Source organism: Lycium ferocissimum, chromosome 4, assembly GCF_029784015.1.
Source record: "Lycium ferocissimum isolate CSIRO_LF1 chromosome 4, AGI_CSIRO_Lferr_CH_V1, whole genome shotgun sequence".
Classification (NCBI taxonomy): Eukaryota; Viridiplantae; Streptophyta; class Magnoliopsida; order Solanales; family Solanaceae; genus Lycium; species Lycium ferocissimum.
The window spans coordinates 25,952,768-25,964,979 of NC_081345.1; positions in this window are offsets into that span (position 1 = coordinate 25,952,768).

Below are 12,212 nucleotides of genomic sequence, written 5' to 3' on the forward strand. Positions count from 1 at the left end.
GCCCCACTCCTGGGGTTAAAGGGTCTTTATATTTATAACAATGGGGTCCCCAAAAAGTCCCGGAGTTAATATTGAACGGTTTTTAAGGGTTTTATAAAGGATGTTAGTTTCCGGGGAGTGGGGGATTCGATTACGGACTATTATGTTTTTAAATATTTCCCCGGGGGATGGTTTTAAAGACTTTATTCCGCAAAATTTTATTTTTTAGATTTAAAATTCCCCTCGCTAGATATGTTGTTTGAGCCCAGGGCAAGGGCCCAGGTTCGTCGGGGCACCGGCCCAAACAAGGCCCCAGGCGTGTTACGCCCGGGCCTGGTTCGGGGGGGACAAATCTTTCCCCCAAGGTCTTCGACGCTTTGGGCCTTTTCCCTTTGGTTTTTATTTTTTTTTGTGGATTCCCTTGTCCGTTTGCCACGGGGGATAGGGGCAAATTTTCTTGATCTTAAAACCCTGGAAACGGAACCCTTTTCCCCCGAACCCCAGGACCATTATCCAAGTTATTCGATGTGGAATGCCAAAACTACAGACAACGTGATCCCAAACGAAGTCGATAACCTCCTTTCTCTCGATTTTTTCAAAGCCCGCGCTTCAACCCACTTAGAAAAATAACATAAATAAGATAAAACGTGCCTTACCTCGTCCCTCAGTAATCTGATCTAATTACGTCCATCTCCCATTTCATGAAAGTCAAAGTAGACCACCGACAAAGAATCCCTTGTCAGCGAACCATCGGCATGTCTCTTACACCTGTCACATTTTCGGACAAAGTTTTTTATGTCTCCGTCCATCCGATTCCGCAATATCCGCCCCGATAAGCTTTCGACCGCAGCTTCGCGCTGCAGTTGATTGCCACAGTTCTTCCTTACGCACTTCCTCATCACATACTCCGTTTCCCCGGCCCAAGCATTTAGCCAAGGGTCCGTGGAAAGAGCGTCGATATAATTGGCCGTCCACTAAGCAAAAACGGCCGCCTTGGTTCGTAACGATCGCGACTCCTTCGGGTCACTGGAGCTTTATCATTGCGCAAGTAGTCAATGTATTTGTCGCACCAATCCCAAGTCAAACCCGTGAGTATATTTCGGCGTGTCCGCTTTCTATGGCCGTTTTTTATAGTAGCACCGTCGAATTCGGGTTGACTTCGTCCCCTTCGACCGCGGACCCCAAATAACGACCGTCTCGCCGTTCGTTCTCCCCGTATGTGCCGCATGGTCCATTTTTTAAATTGGTGAAGCACCACTTGGGTTTTTTCGAGGTACCTCCGCATCCGTTCGTCTCTGACTTCAAACGTGCCATTCACGGTTTGCGACCAAAAGCGAGTCGCATTTTGCCTCGATAGTTTCTGCCCCCATGCTTCGAGCCAATTCCAAACCTGCAATCATGGCCTCATACTCGGCTTCATTGTTAGTCAATTTGGTAGTTTTAACGGATTGTCGAATGACATCCCACGGTCGGCCCTAAGGACAATACCAAGCCCGAACCCCCATGTTCGAGACCCCATCCGTATACAGAGACCAAATGCCCGTGGCCTTCCCCGAGGCCGCAGGAACTCTTTTTCGACCTCGGGGACCATAGCCGGGGCAAAATGCCACAAAATCGCCAAGACCTCGGGACTTGATGGCAACTCGAGGTCTCCGTATTCGAGGTCGTAACCGCTAATCTCTACGTACACTTACAGAAGCCTACCCGACAACTCCGATTTACGACGATGTTTTTCAAAGGGTAAGTAGTTACTACACATACGGGATGGCTTTGAAATAAGGTTTAAGTTTTACGGAGGCACTTATCGTTGCTAATGCCAATTTTTCCAAATGGGGCACGGGTCTCCGCGTCCCTTAATGTCCTACTTACATAATAGATAGGGAATCGCGTACCCGATTCTTCTCGGACCGTAACGCCGCTTACCGCCACTTTGGAGACAAACTTAGGTACGTGAATAGTGTTTCGCCGCCTTCGGGTGTGCAATAGCGGGGGCTAGACAAGTACTTCTTCAAATCCGTAGAGCTTCTGGCACGGGTGTCCAATCAAAATCGTTCTTCTTCCCCGAGCAAAGAGAAGAATCGGTGATCGCCGTCCGAGGATCTTGATATATGAAGCGACTTAGTCTTCGCGATTCTTCCGGTGAGTTTTTGAACCCCTTTTATGTTGTTCACCACCTCGATATCCTCGATGGCCTCGATCTTGTCTAGGGTTGATTTCGATCCTCGGTTTGACACCACGAAAACCCAAGAATCGTCGGATCTTACTCCGAAGGTACACTTCTCCGGATCGAGCTTCATGTTGTACTTGCGAAAGACATCAAAGGTTTCTCGCAAATGCTTTAAATGGCCTCGTTTCCAGGACTTAACAACCATATCGTCAATGTAAACTTCCATTGTTTTCCCTATTTGTTCTTCGAACATTCCATTAACTAAAGCGTTGCAAAGTACATATACCGCATTTTTTAATCCGAAAGGCATAACATTATAACGAGAGGGTCCCGTATCGGGTGATGAAGGATGTTTTTCTGATCCTCCGGTGCATCCGGATACGGTTATACCCGGAGTAAGCGTCGAGAAAACTCAACATCTTCATGTCCGCCGTCGCATCGATCGAATCCATCGATGCGAGGCAACTGGAACGTAGTCCTTCGGGACATGCTTTGTTTAAATCTTTGAAATCAACACACATTCGAAATTTGTTACCTTTCTTGGGCACTACCACAACGTTGGCCACCACTCCGGGTATTTCACCTCCTTTGACGGAGCCTATTTTCAAAAGTTTGTTACCTCGTCCTTCACGAACGCGTGCTTAGCCTCCGCCACGGGCCTTCTTTTTTGCTTCACCGGGGTAAACTTCCGTCCTGTGCCGAGTTTGTGAGTTGCTACTTCGGTGATATACTGTCCATATCTAAATGCGACCATGCAAAGCAATCGGCGCAAAGCACCTGAGAAACTCACTAATTGCCGCCCGAGCTCCGGCGAGCCCCCGTGCCCGGTGTATACCTTTTCGTCCGGAAGATATTCCAAGCGGTGATGACCCGCTTCCAGCTCCTCCGATCGCTGACCGGGTCGCATCCGAGTCATCTCGGCGTGACGAACGATCCGGGTACCTCGTAATCTCCCTCTTTATGTGCGGGTTCGGCCGCCGTCGATTGCTATTTCGGGAACTTTCCTCCGGTTTCATCTTTCCCTTCGGCTCTTTTGGCCGAGGTGCCACTTCCCCATCGCGAACATTTCCCTTGCTCGCGGGCTGCTCGCTCGATGGTTTTTACCCCACCACGCGGGGAACTTAACACCGACGTAGTGTCAAGGCACGCCCCTCACGCCGCGTATCCAAGGTTCGCGCCGATGTGCATTATATTTCATGTCCCCCTGATCACGTAGAACACCGTCCGCCGAAGGGTGTCACCCACATTTACCGGCAAAGTGAGATCTCCCCTTCGTGGTTTCACTTGCCATATTGAACCGCTCAATACCGGCCACGTGTACGATCGACCGAGTGCGTCCCACTGCTCGACCACTCTCCATCGACGACGATCGTCGAGCTACTCGGGTCAACCAAAATACGTTTGACCTTAGTTTTAAAGACAAGTATAGAAATTACCAATGCATCATTGTGGGGTCGATGATGCCCTCCGCGTCTCCGTCATTAAAGAAGATAGATCCTCGGTCGAATGATCCCGCTTTTTCACGAACAACGAAATCCTCGTCCGCTTCTATTACCGGCCCTCGAGGGCGCGGCCCCACTATCATGTTGATCGTATGTTGGGGTTCGACGAGGTTCGGCCTCTCGATAAGATTCTCGTTCCTTATAATGATTTTTTGGCCCGTTCGCTCGGCAAAGGGTCTCGGAGGTGGCCATTTTTCAATAACCGGCTACCTCCTCTCTCAATTGGCGGCAATCTTCGGTTCTATGACGACCGTGGGTTCCGTGATATTCACACATTACGCCGATCCCGCCGACCCGAGTCCGACCTCAATGGTTTAGGCCATCTTACATCGAGGGATACGTCCAATAGCCGAGACAAGTCCCGAAGTATAACGTTGAAGCCAGATTCCGAAATTTTTGGCGGAACTTTATTATCGGGCGAACTTCCGGCATCGCTCCTGCTCGAATCCTCTAGGCTGTTTCGGCGTTCAACCCGCTTTGCTACCCCGTCCGCAGAAATGGCTTGGACTCTCGATTAATTTATCCGACCCGAAATTTTGTCTCTCCGAACGGGGATACGGCCGAAACCTCTCTTTCGATGATTCGGGCTTCGTTTCGTATCCCTTCCTTGGTGCCTCGAAACCTCTATTTACTTTGATCGCTACCGGCGGGAGCTCGACCTGATCGTCCTCCACCCGAATCTTAGACTCATACCGATTGTGGACGTCGCCCATGTTACGACCTCGTATTCTAGCAAACTTTCTTTCAATTTGGCCGAAGCCACCGAACTTAAGATGTCGAGTCCCTTCGTGAAAGCTCGCGCGCCCGCTCTTCTCGGCAACGGGGAGTTCCATCCGCTCCCTCCGGAACCGGTAACGAACTCCCGCAATAGCTCGCGTCCCTCTCCGGGTTATCCGAAAAATATCGGCCCTTACGGCCCGCACCTTTATGGCACCGCACGGGCTTTTACGAAGGCGTCGGCGAGCATTTCAGTCCGTTAAGTGATTGAATGTCGGTAGATGGTCGTACCACGTCAATGCCCCCTTCGACAGTAGCTCTCCGAATTTTTTTCAACAACACCGACTCTATCTCATCTTCTTCCATATCATTGCCCTTTATAGCACAAGTGTACGAAGTCACGTGCTCACGCGGTCCGTGTGGGCAGCCGCCATATTACGAATATCCGGCATCTTGAATCTCTTTGGGATCGGCTTGGGGGCCGCACTCGGAGGGAAAGGCCTTTGAACATACCTTTTTGAGTTTGGCTTTGAAGAAAAGGTGCGAGCCCCGGTATTCGATCCACCCGAGAGTTGCACGTCTCGACCCTCTTTTTCGGTGGAATCCACTCGCTTTTCAAAGTTTCGAGCATCTTGAACCTCGGTGGAGGAACCCGCTCCTAATCATTACTCTCGATCGTCCGTGGCTCGTTCCTTCCAATTTCCACCGTACCCTTAGCCTTTTCCGGCCCGGCATCCCCTTGTCCACTTCGCAACCGGCAATCGCCATTCCTTGCTCCGGCAATTGTCGCTTCTTGTTCCGCAACATCTCGAAAATCAAACGCAAATTAATGCCATCATTTGGTGCCTCCAGGTTTTCTCGGCTTTTGGGTCCGAGACAATGTAATCGAGTTATGAGTTCTCGGCAGGATCGATGGGCGGTAGGGCGGCATTCTCTTGATCCACGGTGTTTTGTCGATTCGAGGCCCTCCTCGAGTCAGGGTTCGGTCGGCAGGATTTCGGTAGTCCCCGTGGTTCGCCCCTCATTTTCTCGCCACGATTTCGGTGTTATTAACGTGACCAGATTGTCCGACGTCGCCCATCGGTCCCGTTTTTGACGAGACGAACGAGGGGGCAGTTGTTACGATTTAGATGGGTACGATAAAAATCAAGACTAAGAACTATTATCCTAGCCCCACGGTGGGCGCCAAAGTTTACCCCGATTTGGTAACCAATTGAATTTATATGTGGGTATAGGATACGTCTTCGAGTCTAAATAATACGGAAGGTGATATGGATGCTTGTTTATAGCAATGACAGTGCAAATACGGGATAAATACACATACAACGAGTAGATGGAGGTATAACGTAAATGACAAGATTTGTATATATGTGTCTTTTGTGTTACAAATATTCTTGAAAGGTGAAAGATGAGCCCAAAAGGAAAAAAAAACCCCCTTAAGGGGGAGGATATCTCTATTTATAGTAGGCGGCCCACGGGCCTCATACAACATGAATTAATAAAATAGCAATAAAAAGGAGCCGGCCCCGCACGGATTTGACGGGATTGGGCGGCCGCGCCGCCCGACACGCATAGTTAGTGGCCGACCATGATGTGACACCACCGACACGCTTCAAAGAACGGTCATAACGGACCAAGCGGATACACGGACAAACGAGCCCTCGGAAAGAGTTATCGAACCATCAGTGGCACAGAGACCGGGCCAATGGCGCTTCTGCTCGGCTTCGATTAAAGCGCTTATCCGGAAAGGTGTGACGCCACCCGTGTGAATTCCCGGCCCCTTTTCTTCATCCGATCCATACCTTCTCCGAATTGACTCATGTTCGATTTTTACAGTATACATATTCAACATTTGTTCTCTCACTTTTTATTTTCATATTTTTGAGAGGACATACATTGCTGGTTTATAAGGCCTTGCATTTTTTGTCAAAAACACGAGCTTTACCTCTTTTCTTCAAGCTTTTTTTCATTAGTTTCTATTCCGTAAGCCGGTGATTATAGTATAAATTCACGAAGAGTATTGAAGATGATGAAAAGTCATTGCTCGAATCCCAAAGATCAACTCGGTGCTTAGAATGTCAAGAATATTCTGTGAATTCTATTTGTACAACAACTTCTTGGAGATCTTTAAAAAAAGTAAAATTTCAATAGGATTATATGCCGTGAATACATGAGTACAAAGTAAACTTTTAAAATATAGTATAATGAATAAAAATATAAATGTGATCAGAAAAGAGCATCGAATCTTGTAGACTCCTTGGTATTTATCAACTTATACTAGATGGCCTATGCACGTGCGCAGTATATCTATATGTATGTAGTTGTGTTTGGATAATGATATATTATATTGCTAATAAACATACATAAGTTTTTGTTTGTTTTATGATATATAATATATATATATATATATACTATGTTCAAAATACGATTAATATAACATTGTAGTTTTAATAGGTTCGTATCTAAACTTTATTATATTTGTGTTTATTACGAATACAAAGTCGGCAAAAATTTATTAATACTTTTTAAAAGTAAAGACTTGTTTAAAAGGAAACTGTTTTCCTTTTTTTGAGATAAAACAATAGCAATATTTAAGCATCAGTTGATACTTTCAATTTTAATTCGATTAATTTAAAGGTGTAAAATACTTATTATTTTTTATCAAATTTTGATTTGGATAATTCTAATTCAAATTATTAAATTAATTTTACATGTTTAAAATGAAACAAAGTAGAAATTGATTTTCTATTTAAACGAAGAAATACTATTTTTTAATTTTTGGTCAATATTCTCGGTTTAGCTCATTTTATTTGTCATGTTGTCTTTTGCATGGGTTTTTAAGGAAACATCAATTAGAATTATAATTTGACTAATTTACCTTATTCATTATTTGATCGCCATTTGATATTTTTTTACGACATTAATCTCTTTTCACATTTATTAGAGTAAGAATAAAAATGAAAAGTAATTAAACTCTATCTTATTTTAAAATATAAATATTTTAAGTATATTTATTTTAGTAAACATAATGAACAAATGACATGGCGGAATATCAAATATAACAGTTCAATATCTAGATTAGATCTCAGGCTAATATAAAAAAAGAAAAAAAATTGTATGGTTTGACTACTTAACCTTTTGAAGAAAAGCAATAATATGGGGTCCATGTTTTTTGTTGTGCAATAATTTCATTTGCTCCCACTAATGGGTTGATACGCATGTGGCAATGAATCCATCATTATTGACTTAATGGGATACTTTGGAAATTACATGAATATTGTTTGATTTTTTAATATGGGGTGCTCTTTTTTTTTTACATTATTAGTTTGCACTATTTTTATGCATATATATACATATACATATACTATGTTCAAAACACGATTAATATAACATTATAATTTGTGCTCCGTATCCAAAACTTTATTATACTAGTGTTTGCTACGAATACAAAGTCTGCAAAAATTTATTAATACTTTTTAAAAGAGAAGACTTGTTTAAAATGAACCTATTTTTCTCTCTTTGAGATAAAACAATAGCAATATTTAAGCATCAGTTGATACTTTTAATTTTAATTCAATTAATTTAAAGGTGTAAAATACTTATTATTTTTTATCAAATTTTGATTTGGATAATTCTAATTCAAATTGTTAAATTAATTTTACATGTTTAAAACGAAACAAAGTAGAAATTTGATTTTCTATTTAAACGTAAAACTACTTTTTTTTATTTTTAGTAAGTATTCTCGGTTTAGCTCATTTTACTTGTCATGTTGTCTTTTGCATGTTTTTTTAAGGAAACGTCAATTAGAATTAGAATTTGACTAATTCACCTTATTCATTATTTAATCTCCATTTGATATTATTTTTTCTTTTACGACATTAATCTCTTTTCACATTTATTAGAGTAAGAATAAAAATGAAAAAGTAATTAAATTCTATCTTATTTTAAAATATAAGTATTTTAAGTATATTTATTTTAGTAAACATAACAAATAAATAATATGGCGGAATAAGCAAATACAATTGATTCAATATCAGATTAGATCTACAATTTAATATAAAAAAAGAAAAGAAAATTGTATGGTTTGCTTACTTAACCTTTTGAAGAAAAACAATAATATGAGATCCATGTTTTTTGCTGTACAATAATTTCATTTACTCTCACTAATGAGTTGATACGCATGTAGTAATGAATCCATCATTATTGACTTAATGGGATACTTTTGAAATTACATGAATATTGTTTGATTTTTTAATATGGGATGCACTTTATTTTTTGACATTATTTGTTTTTTTAATATGGGGTTCACATTTTTTTTTATATTGCTTGATTTTGTTAATATGGGGTCCACTTTTTTTTTCCGTGAGTTTGGAGATGATGGGTCCACTTTTTTTCTTCTTTTTTTTTTTTTAAAATATTGCTTGGTGTTTAGTATGGGGCTCACCTTTTTTTTTTTTTTTTTTTTTTATCGACGACGGACGAAGCACGGGTCTAAACCCATTTATATATAGTTACTGACAGTTTTTTATGCTGTCTTTCGCGCACGGCCAACACTTAGATTATAGTGCGTATGTGTATGTAGTTGTGTTTGAATAGTGATAATGGGGTGCATTTTTTTTTTTTTTTTTTGGGTTTCACTATTTTTATGCATATAATATATATACATATCTTATGTTCAAAACACGATTAATATAACGTTGTAGTTTTTGTGCGTATCTAAAACTTTATTATATTAGTGTTTGCTACGAATACAAAGTCTGCACTTTTTTTTAACATTATATATTTTTTTTTAATATGGGGTTCAATTTTTTTTTTTTTTTATATTGCTTAATTTTGTTAATATGGGGTCCACTTTTTTTTTTTTCCATGAGTTTGGAGATGGTGAGTTCCACTTTTTTTTTTTTTTTTAATTGCTCGGTGTTATTTAGTATGGCCCCCCCCCCCCCACTTTTTTTTTTTTTTAAGGGACGACGACAATGACGTTAGTCTGGTCTAAACCCATGCTTTATATAGTTCTTTTTATTTTTTATATTACTTGATGTTGTTTAGTATGGGGTCCACCCTTTATTAGTGCGCACTTTTTTTTGGACATATATATATATATATATATATATATATATATATATATATATATATATACGTTCAAAATACAATTAATATAACGCATTGTAATTTGTCTTTCTGTATCTAAAACTTTATTATATTAGCATTTGCTACGAATACAAAGTCCTTTACTTTTTTTTTTAACATTATATTTTTTTTAATATGGGGTTCGCTTTTTTTTAAAAATGAGTTTAGAGATGGTGAGTTCCACTTTTTTTTCTTTCTTTTTTTTAAATTTTTTTTATATTATCGGTGTTATTTAGTATGGCCCCCCCCCCCCCATTTCACCCCCCTTTTGTTTGACGACGGACGACGAAGCATGGTCTAAACCCATGCTTTATATAGTTTCTTCTTTTTTTTATTTTTTATATTCTTGGTGTTGTTTAGTATGGGTTTGTTTTTTAATATAGTTTTATTTATTTTTTATTATATATATATATATATATATATATATATTATATCTTTATGTTAAAACGATTAATATTGGTTGTAGTTTGTCTTCGTATCTAAAATTTTATTAAATTAGTGTTTTGCTACGAATACAAATCTTAGCTTTTGTTTTTTACATTGTTTGTTTTTTAATATGGGATTCACTTTTTTTTTTTATATTCTTGATTTGTTAATATAGAGTCCACTTTTTTTTTAGTGAGTTTGGAGATGGTGGGTTCCACTTTGTTTGTCTTCGTATTTAAAAAACTTTATTATATTAATGTTTTGCTACGAATACAAACTGCACTTTGTTTTGACATTGTTTGTTTTTTAATATGGGGTTCGCTTTTTTTATAGTGAGTTTGGAGATGGTGGGTTCCTCTTTTTCTTTTTTTTTTTTTTTTTTTAATATTAGTTGGTGTTTAATATGAGGACCTTTTTTTTTTTTGTTTGGGTTTATAATTGGTTTTGTTAATATGGGTCAACTTTTTTTTTCTATATTGAGTTTGGAGATGGTGGGTTCCTTTATTTGTCTTCCAAATGTCTAAAGCTTTATTATATTGGTGTTTTTGCTCGAATAACGGCTTTGTTTTTAACGTTGTTTGTTTTTTTACATTGTTTGTTTTTTTAATATGGGGTTCACTTTTTTTATATTCTTGATTTTGTTAATATGGTGTTTAATATAAAACTTTTTTTTCTCCAGTGAGTTTGGAGATGGTGGGTTTCGCTTTTTTTTTTTTTTAATATTTTAATGTTTTTTTTTTTTTTGGTTGGTTTTTTAATATGGGATTCACTTTTTTTTATATTGCTTGATTTTTTAATATGGGGGAGAGCTTGGAGATGGTGGGTTTCACTTTTTTGTGTTAAATATAGGTTGGTGTTTTTTTTTATTATATTAGTGTTTGCTTTTTTTTTTTAACGAAGGGTGGGACTGAAATGTACTTTGTTTTTGACATTGTTTGTTTTTTTAATATGGGATTTTTTTTTTTATATTCTTGATTTTGTTAATATAGTCAATTGCTTTTTTTTCTTTGTGAGTTTGGAGATGGTGGGTTTCATTTTTTTTTTTTTTTTTTTTTAAATATTGGTTGGTGTTTTTTTTTTAATATTGTTTGTTTTTTTAATATTGTTTGTTGTTTAATATGGGGACCACGCTTTTTTTTTTTTTTTTTTTTTTTTTTTAATCTTTAACGGGGTGGGACGGACGATGATCCCACCCGTGCTTCCATATAGTTAGAATATAATTATAATATTGATACAAAAAAAAAATTCTAGCAATATCTGAAGAGCATAAATAGCAAACAAAAGTTTAAGTTCTTCTCTTCGTAGATAAACTCAACCGTCTTTTTCAATGTCATTTTTGTTTCTTTTATGCACATGGGCTTGATATCTTTTCATAATGAAAATAATGAAAGAAGAATTCTGCCTCTCCCACCCATTTTTACTCTCTTTTTTTTTTTTTCTCATACATTTTCCAATACTCCACTTTTTTAATAATCACCCGCCATTGAACTCTGTGAACGTTGTCATTGTTATGTGAGAATATGGATTTGAAGCACTCCTTAAAGATTTAATTGACATGTGTATAAGTTTTCATCTTATAATTCAATTTCAAATTCAAATTATTTATCTCAAATCAATCAAAGAAATATTGTTCAATTCAGCCCGACACTATTCTATTTACTCTCTCAAATAAAGGGTTGGTTTATTTTGTTATAGGGGCCATCTCCTGTCATCCCTTACCTATGGTTCAAATTGTTTTATCTCAATTCAAACACTTTTATCTTTCAATTCAAGAATTAAAATATTAATTTCTATCAATGATTAATTTATATTCAAACTGTTTTATGCTGAATTTTTAAATTTCACTCTTACCCCTTTCCTTCTAATTACTCATGCACTTTTATATCAACAATTCATCCTAAATCGTTTTTTAGCGTGCAACTACGTTATGGAAGTAAAATAGCTATCATTCTGAACATGTTCAAAACTGATTTTGACACAATAGCTTCGGAAGAATATTCTCACTTTGAAAAAAGTGGCTACATTAAGAAATGAGAGAAAATTTAATGACTTTACATTTAATCCTTCCTTGTTATGAAAAATGCTTGAGAAACTTGGATGAAAAACATAATTTCTTTATTGAGTAACTTATGTGAATGAAATAAATGATAGAATTAAATGTGTCATATTTATTACTATGATATATTATTGTGCATTTTTATTGACGTAGTAAAAACGAAAATGAAAAGAAAATATCAAAAGAAGGATAAAAACAAAAAATCCTTTTTGCTAGTCCAATGAACCTCTTCTAC